Below are 21,300 nucleotides of genomic sequence, written 5' to 3'. Positions count from 1 at the left end.
GATGTCAGCATACCAGTGGAATGCCAAAGAATTCAGTATTGAGATTACTCCTGTTCCTAATTTTTTTAAATTCATTAACAGGATGTGGCCTTCACTGGCTGGGCCAGCATTTATTGCCCATCCCTAGTTGTCCTTGAGAAGGTGGTGGTGAGCTGCCTTATTGAACCGCTGCATGTGGTGTAGGTACACAATTTCCAATTTTATTGCCCCCATACGTATGAATGGATGTTGCAGAACACTTCATCGCCAGTGGATAATGAATACGCAGGGTTTCTGCTAATGAGTACTATACAGAAAAATGTAAACTGGTCAAGTTTTCAAATGATATTAAACAGAGGAGCAGTTGAAACAGCTCAAGACCAACAGAAGGGGTTGATTAAAATTTACATAACTACAAGATCCTAATGTTGGCAGGAAAAGTGAATACAAGTACACTTTGAATTAGACAATGCACAAATAGTTAGAGGCAAAGCAGAAAGGGATGCGAGTGAGATACTAGATACTGCACTCAAAAATAAATCAAACTACTGTGGAGCAGAATCAAAACAGAATGCTTAATTATACTAAACAAAAACAGAATTACCTGGAAAAATTCAGCAGGTCTGGCAGCATCGGCGGAGAGGAAAAGAATTGACGTTTCGAGTCCTCATGACCCTTCAGCAGAACTGAGTAAAGTTAGAAGAGGGGTGAAATATAAGCTGGTTTAAGGTCGGGGGTGGGGGGGGGGGGGGGGGGGAGAGAAGTTGGGGCGGGGGGGTGGTTGTAGGGACAAGCAAGCAGTGATAGGAGCAGATAATCAAAAGATGTCACAGACAAAGGAACAAAGAGGTGTTAAAGGTGGTGATATTATCTAAGAGAATGTGCTAATTAAGAATAGATGGCAGGACACTCAAGGTACAGCTCTAGTGGTGGTGGGGTGGAAAGACTGACAGGGCATTACAGTTATAGATTTAAAAATAATGGAAATAGGTGGGAAAAGAAAGATCTATATAAATTATTGGAAAAAACAAAAGGGAGGGGGAAGAAACGGAAAGGGGGTGGGGATGGGGGAGGGAGTTCAAGATCTCAAGTTGTTGAATTCAATATTCAGTCCGGAAGGTTGTAAAGTGCCTAGTTGGAAGATGAGGTGCTGTTCCTCCAGTTTGCATTGGGCTTCACTGGAACAATGCAACAAGCCAAGGACAGGCATGTGGGCAAGAGAGCAGGGTGGAGTGTTAAAATGGCAAGCGACAGGGAGGTTTGGGTCTTTCTTGCAGATAGCCAGCAAGCTGGGAGGGGTATTCTGGTTAAAAAATAAATCTGTGTAAGTGATGGACAGGCTTGGAGAAGAATGCAGCATCCTCTGCCAAAAAGGTTTGCTACGAGCAACAAGGAACACACCAGGGAGGAGTGACCAAAGATAATTCAATTTTCTAAAAAATTTTCAGGAGGCTGCTTTTATCAGGCAGAGTCAACATGGTTTTGTAAAAGGAAAATCACGTTTAACCAATTTATTGGAGCTCTTTGAAGGAGTCACATGAGTTGTGGATAAAGGGGAACCAGTGGATGTACTGTACTTAGATTTCCAGAAGGCATTTGAGAAAGTGCCACATCAAAGGCTATTGCAGAAAGTAAAAGCTCATGGTGTAGGGCTGACATATTGTGTTCTGCAAAGCGGTCGCCCAGTTTGCGTTTAGTCTCTCCAATGTAGAGGAGACCGCATTGAGAACAACGAATGCAGTAGACTAAGTTAGGGGAAATGCAAGTGAAATGCTGCTTCACTTGAAAGGAGTGTTTGGACCCTTGGACGGTGAGGAGAGAGGAAGTGAAGGGGCAGGTGTTGCATCTTCTGCGTGGGCATGGGGAGGTGCCATAGGTGGGGGCTGAGGAGTAGGGGGTGATGGAGGAGTGGACCAGGGTGTCCCGGAGGGAACGATCCCTACGGAATGCCGCCAGGGGGGGTGAAGGGAAGATGTGTTTGGTGGTGGCATCATGCTGGAGTTGGCGAAAATGACGGAGGATGATCCTTTGAATGCGGAGGCTGGTGGGGTGATAAGTGAGGACAAGGGGGACCCTATCATGTTTCTGGGAGGGAGGAGAAGGCGTGAGGGCGGATGCGCGGGAGATGGGCCGGACGCGGTTGAGGGCCCTGTCAACGACCGTGGGTGGAAAACCTAGGTTAAGGAAGAAGGAGGACATGTCAGAGGAACTGTTTTTGAAGGTAGCATCATCAGAACAGATGCGACGGAGGCGAAGGAACTGAGAGAATGGGGTGGAGTCCTTACAGGAAGCGGGGTGTGAGGAGCTGTAGTCGAGGTAGCTGTGAGAGTCGGTAGGCTTGTAATGGATATTGGTGGACAGTCTATCATCAGAAATTGAGACAGAGAAGTCAAGGAAGGGAAGGGAAGTGTCAGAGATGGACCATGTGAAAATGATGGAGGGGTGGAGATTGGAAGCAAAATTAATAAATTTTTCCAGGTCCCGACGAGAGCATGAAGCAGCACCGAAGTAATCATCGATGTGCCGGAGAAAGAGTTGTGGGAGGGGGCTGGAGTAGGACTGGAACAAGGAATGTTCCACATACCCCATAAAGAGACAGGCATAGCTGGGGCCCATGCGGCTACCCATAGCCACACCTTTTATTTGGAGGAAGTGAGAGGAGTTAAAGGAGAAATTGTTCAGTGTGAGAACAAGTTCAGCTAGACGGAGGAGAGTAGTGGTGGATGGGGATTGTTCGGGCCTCTGTTCAAGGAAGAAGCTAAGGGCGCTCAGACCATCCTGGTGGGGGATGGAGGTGTAGAGGGATTGGACGTCCATGGTGAAGAGGAAGCGGTTGGGGCCAGGGAACTGGAAATTGTTGATGTGACGTAAGGTGTCAGAGGAATTACGGATGTAGGTGGGAAGGGACTGGACAAGGGGAGAGAGAAGGGAGTCAAGATAACGAGAAATGAGTTCCGTGGGGCAGGAACAGGCTGACACGATCGGTCTGCCGTGGCAGTTCTGTTTGTGGATTTTGGGTAGGAGGTAGAAGCGGGCCATCCGAGGTTGGGCGACTATCAGGTTGGAAGCTGTGGGAGGAAGATCTCCAGAGGAGATGAGGTCAGTGACAGTCCTGGAAACAATGGCTTGATGTTCAGTGGTGGGGTCATGGTCCAGGGAGAGGTAGGAGGAAGTGTCCGCAAGTTGACGCTCAGCCTCCGCAAGGTAGAGGTCATTGCGCCAGACAACAACAGCACCACCCTTGTCAGCGGGTTTGATGACAATGTTGGGGTTGGACCTGAGAGAACGGAGTGCAGTAAGTTCAGAGAGAGACAGATTAGAATGGGTGAGAGGAGCAGAGAAATTGAGACGACTAATGTCACGCCGACAGTTCTCAATGAAAAGATCAAGAGAAGGTAAGAATCCAGAGGGAGGGGTCTAGGTGGAGGGAGAATATTGGAGGTGGGTAAAAGGATCCGTTGAACGTGGAGAGGACTCCTGCCCAAAGAAGTGAGCTCGGAGACGAAGACGGCGGAAGAAGAGTTCAGCACCGTGCCGATCCCGAAATTCATTGAGATGAGAGCGTAAGGGTATGAAACTAAGTCCTTTGCTGAGCACTGAACGTTCAGCATCGGAGAGGGGAAGGTCAGGGGGTATAGTGAATACGCGGCTGGGGCTGGGATTGGAAGATGGGGTGGGGACGGAGGGACAAGCAGGGGTGGAGGGTCCCAGATGGGTGTTGGTGTCGATGAGTTGTTGGAGCTTGTGTTCCTTAGCACTTGAGAGAAAGAGAAAAAGTTTCTTGTTGAGGCGTCGGATGAGACGAAGAATAAAATGAAACTGGGGGCACGCACAGCTTTGAAAAAGGGTGCGGCGGTGCTGCTGGAGGGAGAGGTCGAGTGTGTTCATATAGCGGCGCATGGCACTGACTGTGGATCTCAGAATGCGACGGGAACAGCAATCCGAGAAACGTTTTATGTCCCGGAGATACCTGTAATCCTGGGTGGGTTCGAAACAAGAGGGATGGAATTTCAGTTGAAATCCACGTGGGGTGAGTCGGAGACGGAGACCGTCACTGAGAAAGGAAATATGGCTGTGAAAGCGGGTTTTAGTAAACATCTTGTCAAACACCAGGAGAGAAATGGAAAGCAATGAAGGTGAACAAGGCAGAAGAGACAGGCGGAAATCCTGTCAGAGAGCAGAGCAGCACTTCTTCAAGGTAGGCATTTCTTGAAGGGGAGTGGCAGTCAATTAAACACAGATAAAAACAAAAAACTACTGCGGATGCTGGAAATCCAAAACAAAAACAGAATTACCTGGAAAAACTCAGCAGGTCTGGCAGCATCGGCGGAGAAGAAAAGAGTTGACGTTTCGAGTCCTCATGACCTTTCAGCAGAACTGAGTAAAGTTAGGACAGGGGTGAAATATAAGCTGGTTTAAGGTGGGTGGGGTGGGGGGAGAGAAGTTTGGGGGGGGGGGGGGGGGGGGGTTATAAGGTTGTTTTTGTTGCTTAATTATACTGCTAGGTCAGACGAAAGCAGGTTATATACCACCAGCCTACATGCTCCAGGCATTACAAATTTCCGTACAAATCAATGAACTACCTTTGAAGCACAATCACCATTATGCAAACAAATACAGAAGCCCATGAGGCTGGAGCCCAAAGAATGAATGATTAGTGTCACAATCTCCATAAAGATCCAATAAGTTTTAAAAAGAAATCCAAACTTCCAGTTAAATCTTATCATGTTATCCTTTCAGCTATTAATGTTTTAAGGTTTTTACTGTAACAAAAGACTAGAAGCACTATTGGTTAAACATATATAATTTACACTGTCCATTAAGTAGCTTTCAATTCTCCCAGAACCAGTCCAAAGTGATTCTTCGCTCCCCCGGGTTTACTTCTGCTCTTCTTCCTTTCTCACCCAGGTATCTTAATCTCAGAACTGTCTTTCATAGTGAGGTTTTTCTCCCCCAGAGATTGTTTCTCTAAGGCAAGCTAGGCAAATCTTCTAGCCTCATTTTAACTCATCAATTTGTGTTTTTTCAATCTAAGTGTGAGCTTCCATGCACATACCTGCACGGTGAACCACAGCGTCTTGCTGCTTATAGCTGCTCTCCCTCTCCCAGGTCCTAACAGACTGCTTGTGTCTAAGTTTTCAGGGGTACCTTAGAAACCCTTCCACTTTCAAAGCCCATCTCCATGGGAACGCAAATCATATTAACCTTGTATCCAGGTAGAAATGCTAATTAGCTATCTTTTTGACCCAATTTCTATTCTATCTTGTAATTAAATGGGTAATTTAAAGCATAACTGCTTACAACCTGACATTGTCGACACCTTCATGGGAATTTGAAAGCTAGCAGTCTAACCACTGTAAACACAAATGTTGTTGCCATTGTCTCCAAGAATACCGTATAACCTTCTTCCCAGCAAAATGATCTGGACCTTCCTTTAATCTTTAACAGCCCCCTCACACAGGCCTGTTGTCAGGCAGACTTCAGAACATGTCACATGGCTCCCTTCATTTTACCCAAAGTTAAGGACACAGACACAAAACATAACAATCTTATAAACCTCATGTTTGTAACATCAGGAACAAAAACAGAAAGGGCTGTAGATACTCCACAGCGCATGCAGCATTTGTGGAAGGAAGAATTTATCAAATTGTCTTTGGTGCTGTAGGTTAGCAAAAGAATACAAGAGATAGGAGGAGTAGTAGATCAAATGGCCTATCAAGCTTGCTTCAGCATTCAATACGACCATGGCTGATCTCGGGCTTCAACTCCACTTTCCCAACCACTTCCCATATCCCTCGATTCCCTGAGAGAACAAAACAAATCTATCACAGCCTTATATATATAGCCAACGATAAAGCATTCAATACCCCCTGGTGTAGAGAATTCCAAAGGTTCACAATCCTGAGACTGTGCCCCCATATTCTACATTCCCCAGCCACTGGAAAGAACCTCTCAGCGTCTACCCTGTCAAGCCCCTTCAGAATCTTGCATGTTTCAATGAGATCACCTCTCATCCTTCTAAACTTCAGAGAATGTAAGCCCAATTTTCTCAGCCTCTCATCATAGGGCAACCCTCATCCCAGGTACCAAACTAGTGAACCTTTGCTGTACTGACTCCAAAGCAAGCATATGCTTCTTTACATAAGGGGGTCAAAACTGCACACAGTACTCCAGGTACGGTCTCACCAAAGCTCTGTACAATTGTAGCAAGACTTCTTTGTTTCTTTATGTTACTGGGTCAAAATCCTAGAACTCCCTTCCTAACAGTACTGTGGGTGTATCTACATCACATGGACTGCAGCAATTCAAGAGGGCAGCTCACCACCACCTTCTCAAGGACAACTAGGGATGGGCAATAAATGCCAGCGAAGCCCACATCCCATGAATGAATTTTTAAAAAATACTCCAATCCTCTTGCAATAATTTGTTTGCTGTACCTGCATGCTAACTTTGAGTTCCTTGCATGAGAACACCCAAGGCTCTCTGAATATCAATATTTACAAGTTTCAGCCCTTTTAAAAATACATTCTGCCTTTTATTCTTTACAGCCAAAGTCAATAACCTCACACATCCACACAATATACTCCACCTGCCACCTTAGTGCCCACTCATTTAACCTGCCTATATCACTTTGCAGGCTCGGTGTCCTCCTCACAATTTACATTTTCACCTATTGTATTGTCAGCAAACTTAGATACATTACTTTGTCTCTTTGTAAATAGCTGAGGTCCCAGCATGATCCTAGTGGCACTCCACTAGTCACAGTCTGTCAACTTGAGAATGCCCTATTTCTGCCTACTCTTTGCTTCCAATAGGTTAGCCATTCCTCTATCCATGCTATTACCCCCAAGTCCATGAGCACTTCTTGCCTACTAACCTTTTGTGTTCACATTATCAAATGTCTTTTGGAAATCCAGGTATACTACCTATAATGTTTCCCTACATCTACCCTACTAGTTACATCCTGAAAAATACTTCAATTCATCAAATTTGATTTCCCTTTTTAAAATCATGTTGACTTTGCCTGATCACACTATAATTTTCTAAAGACATTGTTAAGACTTCATTGATAATAGATTCCAGCACTTTCCTGATGACTGGTGTTAGGCTAACTGGCCTGTAGTTCCTGGTTTTCTCTCTCCCCTCCCCCCCCATTTCTTGAATTTGGAAACTTCCGATCTGCCGGGATCATTGCCGAATCTAGGGAATTTTGGAAAATCGCAGCCAGAGAATCCACTATCTCTGCAGTTATCTTTTTTAGAACCATAGGTTGTAGGCCATCAGGTCCCATGGATTTGTCGGATTTTAATTCCTCAAGTTTCTCCAGTACTCTGTGTTGCAAGAGCACATGACGTCAAGTCTTCAGTGGAACCTGAAACATCAACCTTCTAATTCAGAGGCAGTAGTGCTACAAATTGATCCAATAACTTATTAAAAGTACTAATATTGTACCATCACCCTGATCAGACCACATCATGGAGTATTACTCAACTTTGATTAGAACACAAGGGAAATATTCAAACCAGTAAAATTACATAAAGGTAAGCCTAAAAGGATAGTTTTATGAGGAAAATACTGAGGAGAATAAAAGGAGACTTCAGCTTGAAGAGAGCATGTGAGATAGGAACAGTGAGACCATCCATGCAGCTGTGTTAATGCTACCAGCCCCTCTACTCTTGACGGTGACAAAAATAGCACATCTATCTATATCAGTTTGACTTCTTTCACTTTCTTGGTAGAAATGAGATTCACACACAGAAAATGGTGTGGTTTGATATATTAGCCCAAATATATGGAATATATATATATATATATATATATATATCAATTCAAATAGGGGTACAAAAGCAAAATACTGCCGATGCTGGAAATCGGAAATAAAAACAGAAAATGCTGGAAATGCTCAGCAGGTCAGGCACCGTCTGTTACCTTTAATGTTGGAGGGCCAAAAAAGGTTTGTGATTGTATCCAAAGAGTTAAGTAACTACTGGTCCCCTATTTCAAAGAAAGTGCTACTGGAACATTCTTGACCAAGGTTGTTCTGCAGTTAACACCCTGCATTCAGGAATTAATTTATGTTGCTTGAATCAGTCATTTGACATAATTAGAAATATGTTGGGAGTGAAGTCAGCCATTTTGAGCGTGAATCAACCATTTTAGCAAAATAATTTTCCATTCTGTAATCATGTTGACTTTTTTTCGGTGAAATTATCAACTAGTGCTTTTTCACCTTCACTGACCTTTTCTCTTAAAGAACTATTCTCCGCCTTGCGGTTTGGATTACCTGTCCCTCAAAATGCCTGTCACAGCTTTTTAATGGTCAGGTCATATGGTAGTGACAAAAAGAACCAGTGGTTAAGTCTACAATATGCACAAGTCTAGTCATTTGATGAGGATGATATTCATGGTTAACTTTGAATTTCTTATGGTCAACATTGTGTTCTATGTTGGCAGAAGCCTCTATAGAATAATATAGCAAAAATTAAAAAGAATAAACTGGCGTTTTGATCCAACCAAGTTTATTTTTGGAAGAAGAGAAGGAAGAAAATATGAGCACCGTACTGCATGGTGGTGAATGCAAGTTCAGGTTAAAGTAGTAATTATGACTTCCACTGCCTGGAGGATAAGGAGCAAACGTAGCTGCCAGTTTACATTTCACCCCATGTTCTTTTCTATAGCAAACAGACAATACAAATATGCCTCTGAGAAACTTAAGATAAATTAATCTAACAAGGAATGAATTAGAGACAATCACAAACAATTAACAGCTGTATTGAAAAGGGTCAATGCTTTCGTCACAAACTAAGTCGCTGCAGTTTGTCATGATTATTTCAAAGGTTAAAAAGCCATATGGCTCAGCCACATTCATTGGGTATATGTATAGACGTCATCCATCCAAAAACTTTCTGTACAGTGAATGGACCACTGGGTCACAACCTCAATATCTATACCTCCACTATGAGGACACCTGCAAGTGAGATATGCAGATGGCCGATGTTGCCACCAACAGCTGGGAGATAGTCACTGAAGAGCATGACCCCTGGAGGCTGACAGTTTGGAAGGGCATTGGAACAGGTGAGCAGAAACAAAAATTTCAGCTGGCTGAGAAGAGGGCCCAGAGAAAACAAAGACTAGTGAATCGTGCACCTTCACAGTCCAGTCTTCCTCTGCAGCAAATACAATCATGCCAGAGTGGGGCTTCTGAGTCACACAAGGCAATACTTAAATAGTTGACAAGCACAGCGTAAAACGCCATCTTAAGAAACAGAATAGCTGCCCACATATCATCAGTGGCAAAGCTCTGCGCATCCAGTCATGAATGGTGGACAACTAAACTGCTCACTGGAGGAGCAGAATCCACAAATATCCCCATTCTCAATGATGATGGAGCCCAGCACAGCAGTACAAAAGATAAGGCTGATGCATTTGCTACAATATTCAGCCAGAAGTGCCGAGTGGATGATTCATCCCTGCCTCCTCCGGAGCTCCTCAGCATCACAGATGCTAATCTTCAGCCAATTCGATTCACTCCACGTGATATCAAGAAATGGCGGAAGTCACTGGATACAGCTAAGGCTATGGACCCAGACAATATTCCAGCAATAGTACTGAAGGCTTGTGCTCCAGAACTTGCGTGTCCCTAACCAAGCTACAACACTGGCATCTACCCAGCAATGTGGAAAATTGCCCAGGTATGTCCTATACACAAAAACAGGGCAAGTCCAACCCGACCAAATACCGTCCCATCAGTCTACTCTTGATCATCAGTAAATGATGGAAGCAGTCACCAACAGTGCTATCAAGCGGCACTTGCTTAGCAATAACCTGTTCACTACTGCTCAGTTTGGGTTCCAACAGGACCACTCAGCTCCTAACCTCATTACAGCCTTGGTTCAAACATGGATAAAAAAGTTAAACTCCAGAGGTGAGGTGAGAGTGACTGCCCTTGACATCAAGGCAGCATTTGACCAAGTGCGGCATCAAGGAGCCCTAGCAAAACTGGAGTCAATGGGAATCAGGGTGAAAACTCTCCGCTGGCTGGAGTCATACCTAGCACAAAGGAAGATGGTTGTGGTTGTTGGAGGTCAGTCATCTCAGTTCCAGGACATCACTGCAGAAGTTCCTCAGGGTAGTGTCCTCGACCCAACCAACTTCAGCTGCTTCATCAATGACCTTCCTTCCATCATAAGGTCAGAAATGGTGATGTTCGCTGATGATTGCACAATGTTTAGCACCATTCACAACTCCTCAGATACTGAAACAGCCCTTGTCCAAATGCAGCAAGATCTGGACAGTATCCAGGCTTGGGCTGACAAGTGGCAAGTAACATTCGTGCCATTATTATGATGCAGCAGATGTGTGCCAGGCATTCTAACTCCACAAGGGAAACTGGGTAGCACTATCACAATGGTTTTGCAATTTGTATTTATTTCAAGATGCATGCACTGAATTCAGAAGTAATAAGCTCAAAAGTTAAATTAAAATATTTATCAACAAAATAGAAGATGTCAAGCACATACATAAGACTACGAGTACTACTATAATAATTCCTAAAATTCCTAATAAACTTGACTCCCAGTTAGAGCCTATTTAAGGCAACAGTCCAAAAATAGATTTTAGATTTTAAACAGATCCAGCAAATTAACAATATCCTGAACCAGTGGAATTCCAAATGGCCTTTCTCCAGCTTCAGTAGACAGCAGAGTTAGGCACAAATACTGGAGGCTTCATTAAGGCTATTTCACACACTTCTGTTAGATCTCACATGGCCTTCTCCTGACACAGCCCCATTCTCCTTTATATATGTTACATTCTTTTTAATATGTAAATTCTATTGTTTCATATGTCTTTGAAAATGCTTCTTCCTCACAATATAAAAACTTTCATGTTGCTATTATTTGTCAGTAACCTTTCAAAAAAATAAACACATTCTTTAGCCTTGCTTATCTGGCTAGTTGTAAACAGACTGTGATCCCTTTAAAATCCAAATCTCTCTTCATTTACCTGAAAATGCAAATTCTTTTCACGCCTTACATGCTAAGCCAGCATCCATGTTTACTCATTAGCATGTCAAGCACCTAGATTCTTTTGATGAGAAAAAGTTTGCCGGCTATTTGACTCCAAATGTAATTAAATCACATACAGACAGACCCAACTATACTTACTCCATTAAACCTATTTCACAATTAACCAGAAAACTATTGTGAAAATTATTATACTTTCATGACACCACACAAGTGCCAGGCAATGACCATCTCCAACAAGAGAGAATCTAACCATTGTCTCTTGACATTCAATGGCATTATCATCACTGAATCCCCCACTATCAACATCCTAGGAGTTACCATGGACCAGAAACTAAACCAGGCTAGCCATTTAAATACTGTGCTAAAGAGCAGGTCAGAGGGTAGAAACCCTGCGGCGAGTAACTCACCTCCTGACTCCCCAAAGCCTGTCCACTATCTACAGGGCACAAGTCAGGAATGAGACAGAATACTCTCCGCTTGCCTTCACAAGCGCAGCTCCAACAACACTTGAAGCTTGACACCATCCAGGACAAAGCGGCCCGCTTGATTGGCACCATACCCACAAACATTCACTTCCTCTACCACCAGCACAGTGGTAGCAGTGTATGCCACCTACAAGATGCAGTGCAGGAATTCACCAAGGCTCCTTAGACAGCACCTTCCAAACCCACAACCACCACCATCTAGAAGGACAAGAGCAGCAGATAGAGGGGGACACCACCACCTCCAAGTTCCCCTCTGAGCCACACATCGTGACTTGAAAATATATCGCCGTTCCTTCACTGTCACTGGGTCAAAATCCTGGAACTCCCTTCCTAACAGCACTGTGGGTGTACCTACACCACATGGACTGCAGCGGTTCAAGAAGGCAGCTCACCACCACCTTCTCAAGGGCAATTAGGGATGGGTAACAATTGCTGACCTAGCCAGTGACGCCCACATCCTGTGAACGAATAAAAAAAGATAAGCTCTCACAGATTTATCCATTAATTTCACTTTTGCAGAACTGCAGCTCCGTAAAAACTGACAGTAAATGAAATCTAAAAAACTTAGGTTTTATTTTCCCTTGGTTTTTCACTGTGGTAAGGCTTTTTTTGCATTTCTTCAAAACAACTCAGTTTTAAGGAACAGGTTTGAAAAAAAGAGGAAGCTGGTATACTTCCTTCTGCAGTGATCAAATCCCTCAAGCAGACAGGCGTTGAAACAGCAGTTGCTACAAAATATGTGAATGTGTGGTGGTCACAGAAAGGCATGTCCATAATAAACAGGAAAGGTGGCTGTTTTAGACAAATTACAAACATGATCTGCCTAATCAACTGCAATTCGGAGTGTGCATTTTTTCCCCTTACATGGCTTTTCTCAGTTGTCAATTTCACCCTAAAGTCAGTGTTTGGGGAAAACATACTTTCACATGATGCTGAAAAGGGGAACCAACCAGAAACAAGTTTGCTTTATATCTCTAGTACACCTCCTTGCACTACATGGTCATTCCCCTCTCCCCACAAAAAACATGTCTTGCCCAACCCTTACAGTAAGTGCATAGTATCTATTAAAACAGCAGTGTTAAATTTATACACCAAAATGCTTCAAGTTAGTTTGCCTCACACTAGGGTATTGCCCATCAGAATGTAACATTATACTGTTATGCACATATATCCTAAGCAGCTCCCAGTCCTCCTGACAAACACTCTTTTCGTACATACTTCCATGCTCTAAGAATTCACCCAAAGGCCTTTGCTAATTAATACTGAAAAAACTTTTTTCTTGACTAGCAATAAGTCTACATCGTAGCTCTAACATCATTCTTTCCAGGTAGTCACTCATTTGTCTGCAAAAGAATAATTTTCTGACCAAATCTTTTTGGCAGCCTCTTTCAACAACTCGCTTAATCAACTTTCCATCAGAACATTTGATGACAGGTCATCAAACTGAAATGCTAACTCTGTTTCTCTCTCTACAGATGCTGCCTGAACTACTGAGTATTTCCAGCATTTTTTGATTTTATCTCAGATTGCCAGCATCTGCAGTATTTTACTTTTGTAATAGCTTAGAGAAGGATGGATTTTAAAAATGGATAGCAACATGCAAAAAACGGAAATATGCAAACAAAATGGTTACATTCTCTCACAAATTATGTACCAAAGAATATAAGTAGTATGCACTTAAGAAAGGAAATTAATCTCTGAAAACTTTCAAAAAAATGCAGTGTAACTCAACGGCCAGAGCTTGTATTCCAATATGCAGAGCCACCTATTAGTTATAGCCACCAATTATATTGTGACAAGAGCCAATCAATATAGGCAAACTGAATATATGGACATAGTCATTTACTATGGGAAAATTTGAGAAAAGCTAGACGAAAAATGTGGCATCAGTAGGGTTGTTGACAACAGCAAATTTGGACAGATACAAGGTTTATATTGTATGAATTTAAATTTAGTGTTGCCTTATGCTCAGTGATTTATGTCCCTATATAGAGCCCTCAGCGTTTCAAACTATTGCAAATACACAAATGCCAGTCGTATCAAATATTGTTAGTGCCAGTTCCTCAAACCATTTAAAGATTAGTCAGTAGTGGAATTTAATTTAAATCATTAACTTCCCTTGAAATAAATGGCAAGACTTTTGCAAAACACTTTACAGTCTCACTCTCCGGGCTCGACCAAAGACTAGTACACAGCTTGGAATACCTACAACCTTTATAAGATTTCACAACACATGCTCCACCTTTGACTCATTAGAGGCACATAGCCCAAATGACTCTTATAAACCAGCCAGTTTAAGAATGTCATTTAAAGAAGCTATTTTAAATGTTAGTAAGATGCCCATTTTAAAAATAGATAATGTACACAAGTTAATTTCAAGCATCTATGATAGATTGCCAAATGAAACTGATGCCATTTTTTGAAACAAGTGGTCAGTGAACTTATCTGTAATTGTGTATATGGAGAATACACCCACTACTGGAGATTGTTAAGTTCAAAGAAGCATGCCAAATTCAATTGTGTCAATTTCAGTCAGTCAACAGACTGATCACAAGATGCAATACTTGAAATATATAATTTTTATACCTTTATGACAATCATTAATGCACAATCTTTATAAAGTAAACCAAAAATCTTAGCAAACTACCAAAAATAAAGACAAGTGCCTTAGACACAAAGGAAAAATTTAGCAATCACAATTCACAGAAACTGTAGCTAACAGCACTATTGCTTCCAGTATTCAGGTTTCAGTTGTCATGCATCTTCTATTGAAATTATGGGGCTGAGACACAGTGTAAAGAGAAATAAATCTAAAGAAAAAGTATAACATTTGGAATGAGATTCAATGTTGTAATCCAATCAAGAATTTCATTGTAAGACGCTCGAACTTCACTAACAATTTAGTTCAGTGTTTTCCCACTGTGCAGGATATAATAACATCCTTGCAACTCAATTCTGGTTTATGACGCCTCACTATTAGAAATATCAGTTTGAATGTACCAACAAGTTACTGTCCAGAATTTAATAAAACAGAACCACAAGATAATGTTCTACTACCTCTCTCCACCCTCCTCCTCTCCCCCACTGCCCCACCAAGAAATAAATTCATTTATTTTCATGTTTTCCTCTCCCAAAAAGAAAGACTTGTATAGCACCTTCAATGACCTCAGAACATCACAAGGCAATTGTAAGTACTTTTGAAGTGCAATCACTGCTGTAAAGTAGGAAACCAATTTGCACACAGCAAGCTCCCACAAACAACAGTGCAATAATAACCACATAATATGTTTTGGAGACTTAGATTGAGATATAAATATTGGCATGAACATTAGGTTCAAGGCGGCAGCACACCACCACCTTCTCAAGGCCAATTAGGGATGGGCAATAAATGCTGGCCTAGCCAGCGACACCCACATCCCATAAATGAATATGAAAAAAGATAACTCCCCTGCACTTCAAGATAGTGCCATGGGATTTTTTAAGGTCAACCCAATGTCAAACCTCTGTTTAAGTCTTATCTGAAAGAGTACAGCATTCCCTCAATACTGCACTGGAATGTCAACCTTGATTTTTGTGCTAAAGCTCTGGAGTGAGATTTAAGCCAAAACCATCTGACTCAGAGGTGAAAGCTCTACCAACTGGGCCACAGGTGACACAAAGGTTTTAATTTCTCCCTGAGATACCTTCCACATACACCTGTCACCTACTGTCCTTCGCTAAAGAAATCATCTTCACAGGAAAATTTGGCAGTAGCTGGCAACAGGCAGGGTTATGAAAGACAGGTTGGGGCGTGCTCCTGGCCAATTACTTCCTGTGCACTGAAATAAGCAGAGGCTGAAATCCCAGCCCTGTGGTCACACACAAACACAAACCCGTGAAAGTTGGAGGACAGGGTCAAAACTGGAATAATTGGGAAAACTGCCACTGCCACCCAGGTTACGATGAGTTAACTCAGCACAGAGTGGAGAATCAAACCCGCGACCGTCCGACTACTCTACCTGGAAGGATCAGCTCCTCCACCGAGAGACACCCATTAAACACCCTTCAAATCATTTCCCATTGGAAAGATTTGGAATTTCCCTCCCTCGGAAATGCACCAGCTGGGACAGCTTTGTGTAAACTACAGGGAGATGAGGGAATGGGGTGGGGTAGAGCCTCCCCCTCCCCGGATTGGGGTAGGGAGCCCAGTGACTGCAGTCCAGTGTCGGCCGTTCCCAGCTGAAGCCGGGGCCCGGACTCAGTTCAAGATGATCCCTCAGGGCCCGGGGCTTAGCTAAAAGCGGCAAAAGCGCAGGACGACGAGAGACAGCGCGGAAGCCACGGCGGCGATTGATACCTGCTCGGGCCCGGACCCTCAGCCCCGCTCCCTGGCTGCTCCGTCTCGCCCTCCGAGCCCCACCCCTTCTCGCCCTCTGACCCCCGAGGCCCCGCCTCCTCACCCCAGTTACCTGGTCGTCTCTCACGTCACTGCGCGAGCGTGCCTGGCACGTGCACAGGTTGGCACTGGTTTTGCTGCAGCAGAAAGAGGGGAATAATTCCCAATTATAAAGATAGTGTGAGACCTTAGAAAGCAGCAGTATCTTTTTTTAAGCTCGACACAATTTGAGTAAAAGAAAGACGTGCATTTATGTAGGGCTTTTCACAACCATTGAATGTCTCAAAGTACTTGACAGCCAATGAAGTATTTTTGAAGTCGTTGTTGTAATGAAGAAAATGCAGCGCCTAATTTTGCACACAGCAATCTTCCGCAAACAGCAATGTTTAAGACCTTGGGATCTTCCTTTGTGATGTTGACTGAGGGATAAATATAGGCTAGGACATCAAGGGTAACTTCAGTTCTTCAAGATGGTGCTATGCGATCTTCAACCAGAGGTAAATGAGTCCTCAGTTTTAACATCTCGGCCAAATGTCAGCACTCCCTCAGTAATGCATGGAGTGTCCGCCTTGATTTTTGTCCTGAAGTGGGACTTGAACCCAGAACATTGTGACTTAGAGGCAAGATTTTTTTAATGTGTTCATGGGATGTGGGCATCACTTGCTTGCCTATCCCTAATTGCTGTTTAGAGGGCATTTAAGAGTCAACCACATTGCTGTGGGTCTGGAATCACATGTAGGCCAGACCAGGTAAGGACAGCAGGTTTCCTTCCTAAAGGGCATTATTGAACCAGATGGGTTTTTACAACAATCAGCAATGGTTTCATGGTTGCCTTTCATTCCAGCTTTTTATTGAATTCAAATTTCACCACCTACCATGGTGTGATTTGAACCCAGGTCCCCAAAGCATTACCCTGGGTCTCTGGAATACTAGTTAGTGACAACACCATTATGCCACCACCTCCCCCCAAAGAGTACTATGAACTGAACCACAGCTGACACATGAAATAGTTGAGGTCATGAATCTGTGATAATCCATAAACCTCTGTCTGTCCTATTTGTATATTGGCAACATAAACTTAATTTTGGGCTCTTTGTGACTCACTGCATGAAGTGTGTAACTTGCCATTCTGTTTCATGTTCCTCCTTGTACTACACTGGATTCTTGGAGCAAAGCCAGAGGTTGCAGATGGGAGCAGAAGCAAGGTTGGGGGAGGAGAGAAGAATTATGGCGAGGACAAGGATGGAAGTTATGGGTTGTATAATATCCAAGTGTTGTGAGGAAGAGTGGCAGCAGGTCAGGAACACATTTGTTTATATCAGTGGCCTTTGATGTGGCTGTCTAACTCCACCACGGCATTAACATCCCACTTCTGGGTTTTCCAAACAATGACAGAGCACAGGCATGCAAGTCATCAGAGTACCTGCACTCTGTCAAGGGAAGGTTTTCTATTTAAAGGGATCCTCAATAGGGGTCAGAATGTCTGCAGACAACCTTTACAGCAATGGAAGGAAGATGCAAGAAGGCTACCCACTGTTTCTCTGGCTCTTCCCCTGTAGGTTATGCTGGACGTGGTGAGGGCCCATACCAAGATGTTAATTCCTCAGGATGGAAGGAAGAGATCAGTCACACTGATGAAACAAGTGTGGCTGGAAGTAGCCGAGGATGTTACCAGCAGGAGTGTGGTGCCCCGGACCTGGATATAGTTTCAAAAAAGGTTTAATGGCCTCATTAGGTCAGGGATTAGTCGTCACTCTCTGATCTCCCTAGCATTCTCCTGCACAGCACTCCTCTGACTGACACACCTTGCAGCTCCACACATTCTTTTCTCTCCAGGCACTGTTTCAAATCTCCATCTGAACAGCCAACACTGACACTCACCCTCTTCATACTGCTATCTCACACCCAACCTTCACAGTCAGCCTCCACAAATGTTCTCACTCTTCCGTCTCCACACATTTCACCTCTCACACTCATAACTCTCTGTTTTCTTTCATTGCAGAAGTGAGCGCACAACCTCAGGGAGAGGCAGAGAACGGAGTGGACCTGCAGCCATAACCACCCTGACAGAATTGGAGGAGGAGACCTTGAAGGGTGATAAGGTGACACACACTAAGTATTGGCGATGGAGAGATGGGGATGGCCCACAGTCCTGATTATTGCTTTAGATGTCACATGCTGCCACTTAGCATTTAACAGTCACTCATGTTAAATTAATGTCACTGCTAACTAAAATGTCATAGTACATATTTTGTCAAGTTTGAACTCTTTACCTGTGTCAGCACTAACTCATATCTTTCACTTCTCACAGGTCCTTCAAGGGTGACAGCAGACCTGCTATGGGAGGAGGCTGAGGACTCCTCCCTGGAGGTTTGGTACTCTGAGGATACACCATCATATGACTCCTGTGCATTCTCCACCATGACAGATACACAGCTCAGTGAGTACTGCCAATACAAACCTCAGTGAGTACTGCCGATAAGACCAAATGTGTTGGGATCCTTACAGTTCTACATGCTATAAGATTGGTCTTATCGGCAACCTTGTAAATAGGGCCTGAGTCATTTGCTAACCATGAAAGCTTGATGCTGTAATAGTGCGCAACAAAGGCATACAGCAGGATAATGGCTACCCTGATCAGATCATTTCGAGCTGTATATCACGCAAACTCATGAATGGGCCTGAGGCAAGGTATCTCAAACATTTGAGCAACAGATGAAGCTAACTTCACTGCTACTATACAGTAGCAACACGAGTGGTATTCTCCACCAACAGGATTCTGCTGTCAAGCCAAAAAGACATTCGGCCTGTCACACAAATGAGTAATGTAGTATATTAATTTCAGTGGCAGTGTGATGCCACAGTGTGAGGCTGTACATCCCAAAGACTGGTGAATTCTTTCAAACAGCATGTCCCAGCTGCTGTTCACAACGGGCAGGGTACAGACCGTACCCAACCAGTGTGTGCTGTGTAGAACTGAATTAATGCATCTGGAGCATGTAGGCAATAGCAAAACTTATAGTCGTTTGTAGTATTGAACTTGAGTGTTGCTGAAAAAGAGACATGTCTAATCTTTTCATCTTGCACTCATCAGGACACTTTGCAAGAATACCAATATAAGGGGAAAACAACAATTTATACTGTATGTGAAGAGTATGTACATGTTCTTTCTGTCTGCAAAATACAGTACCCAACCAGCCCGTGCTTGCAAAGCTCAAAACACAGTGTCCAACATTAGATGTGATTCTGCGATTGGACAATATTTGTTAAATAATCCTCAGTGTGCTAAGAATTACGCTGACAACCAATTTAAGATTGTCAGTCAGGCAAGCAGTGTGCAGCATTTGCATGTACTGGAAGCTACATATATTGATATACAGGGACCTGTATTTTGCAGACAGAAAGAACATGTATACACTCTTCACATACAGTATAAATTGTTGTTTTCCCCTTATATTGGTATTCTTGCAAAGTGCCCTGATGAGTGCAAGATGAAAGGATTAGACATGTCTCTTTTTCAGCAATACTCAAGTTCTATACTACAAACGACTATAAGTTTTGCTATTGCCTACATGCTCCAGATGCATTAATTCAGTTCTACGCAGCACATACTTAATATATTTTACATTTACACAGATGAACACACAGTATTAGGTGATAGAAAATTTTGGAGGGAAATGATAAAAAATTGTAAGTTATATTATTGTATAATGTCATAATGTGTTGAAGTTTTAATAACCTGTGCAGCAGGTTGAGAGATTTTTTTTTCTTTGTTCACAGAATCACAGAATCTTAATGGCACAGAAGGAGGCTATTTGGCTCATCATGTCTGCACCAGCTCTCCAAATGAGCATTATGACCTAGTGCCATTGCCCTGCCTTTTCCCATACCCTTGTACATTGTTTCTTTTCAAATAATTATCTAATGTCCTCTTGAATGCCTCGATTGAAGCTGCCTCCACCACACTTCCAGGCAATGCATTCCAGACCCGAACCATTTGTTGTGTGAAAAAGTTTTTTCTCATGTCACACTTGCTTCTTTTCAAATCACTTTAAATCTGTGCCCTCTCATTCTTGATCCTTTTACGAGTGGGAACAGCTTCTCTCTATCTACTCTGTCCAGCCACCTCATGATTTTGAACATCTCTATCAAATCTCCTCTTAGCCTTCTTCTCTCCAAGGAGAACAGTCCCAACCTCTCCAATCTATCCTATAGCTAAAGTTTCTCATCCTTGGAACCATCCTTGTAAACCTCTTCTGCACTCTCTCCAATGTGTTCACATCCTTCCTATAATATGATGCCCAGGACTGTACACAATATTCCAGCTGAGGTCTAACGAGTGTCTTATATGAATTCAGCATAAACTCCCTGCTCTTGTCCTCTGTGCCCCTATTAATAAAGTCCAGGATATTATATGCTTTATTAGCTGCTCTCTTAATAAAGCATGTTCTTGCATGTGATGTTTATGTCACTAGCAAGGCCAGGATGTGTTACTCATTCTTAGTGAGTAGCTTGCTACCTCATAAGATAGTTAAAAGCCAACCACGTTACTGTGAATCTGGAATTACATGTAGGCTAGACCAGGTAAAGATGGCAAATTTCCTTCCCTAAAGGGCATTAGTTGGGTTTTTACAACAATCAATGATAGTTTTATGGTCAGCATTACTGTGACTAGTTTTAAATTCCAGATTCATTAATTGACTTCAAATTCCATGTCCCAGTGCATTAGCCTGGGCCTCTGGCTTACTAGTCCAGTGAAAGTACCGCTATGCCACCTCCTCCCCCAGGTACCATGTCCTAAGAGAATAAGAGAATATATTCATACCCAGAGATAATTGGAGAAACAAATATACAATTCAATAAATGTCCATGATATGGAAGGAAAACCCAAATCTATTGGGACACCTCAGATTGCTTCATTTCAAGTTGACCTGAGCCTCCTGATTTTCAGTCAGCTGTGGGATAAAGGGCCCCACTAGCCAGTTAAGGGGGGTGTTGTGACACAGATAGTCCATCACCCCATCCATTGCCTCTTGGATCTTCTGCATTTGCTCTTTACTCTGGGTCAGGAATGGTGTTGACAGATCTTGGAACCATGGACTTCCATTGTATTGATCATCCATAATCATGCAGGTTATGCTTGGCAAAGTACTGCAGAGGTTTGCCACTGCCTTCTGCAGTTTGGCTGACCAGGAAACTCTCCTGCTCTTACCGCCTGCTATCAGGCATATTGGAAGGATTTACAAGTTGAATATCAACCTGTTTGGCCACATTATGAATGCACCTTCCATGGCCATCAAGTCCTGAAGCGGGACTTGATCTGGCTCAGAGGTAGGGACATTACCACGGTGCCACAAGAACTCTCTGCTATGCCACCACCTTCTCTAAACCCTATACGGGTTTACATCTGCTGTTTGCTACATGGTGTGTTCGC

The 21,300-nt window shown here is 43.1% G+C and overlaps 1 protein-coding gene and 1 long non-coding RNA gene across 3 annotated transcripts in view; one reads left to right on the top strand and one right to left on the bottom strand.

Annotated features, from left to right (window-relative positions):
• The window catches only part of LOC144680747 (syntaxin-7-like), a 58,668-nt gene extending 42,735 nt beyond the window's left edge, over positions 1-15,933 (bottom strand). Inside the window, exon 1 of one of the 2 annotated variants that reach the window (XM_078542084.1) lies at positions 15,828-15,933. The gene's annotated coding sequence lies outside the window, so the exon portion shown is untranslated. The remainder of the gene's footprint in view (positions 1-15,827) is intronic. The other variant, XM_078542083.1, reaches the window with a different exon arrangement.
• LOC144680748 (uncharacterized) lies at positions 15,366-20,562 on the top strand. Its single transcript, XR_013576619.1, has 4 exons — positions 15,366-15,426; positions 17,869-17,968; positions 18,178-18,331; positions 19,647-20,562. It is a non-coding gene; the product is annotated as an uncharacterized LOC144680748 (long non-coding RNA).
• Positions 20,563-21,300: the final 738 nt, after the last annotated feature.

This window comes from Cetorhinus maximus, chromosome 5 (assembly GCF_964194155.1).
Source record: "Cetorhinus maximus chromosome 5, sCetMax3.hap1.1, whole genome shotgun sequence".
Lineage (NCBI taxonomy): Eukaryota > Metazoa > Chordata > Chondrichthyes > Lamniformes > Cetorhinidae > Cetorhinus > Cetorhinus maximus.
This window is presented reverse-complemented; position numbering and strand designations above follow the sequence as displayed.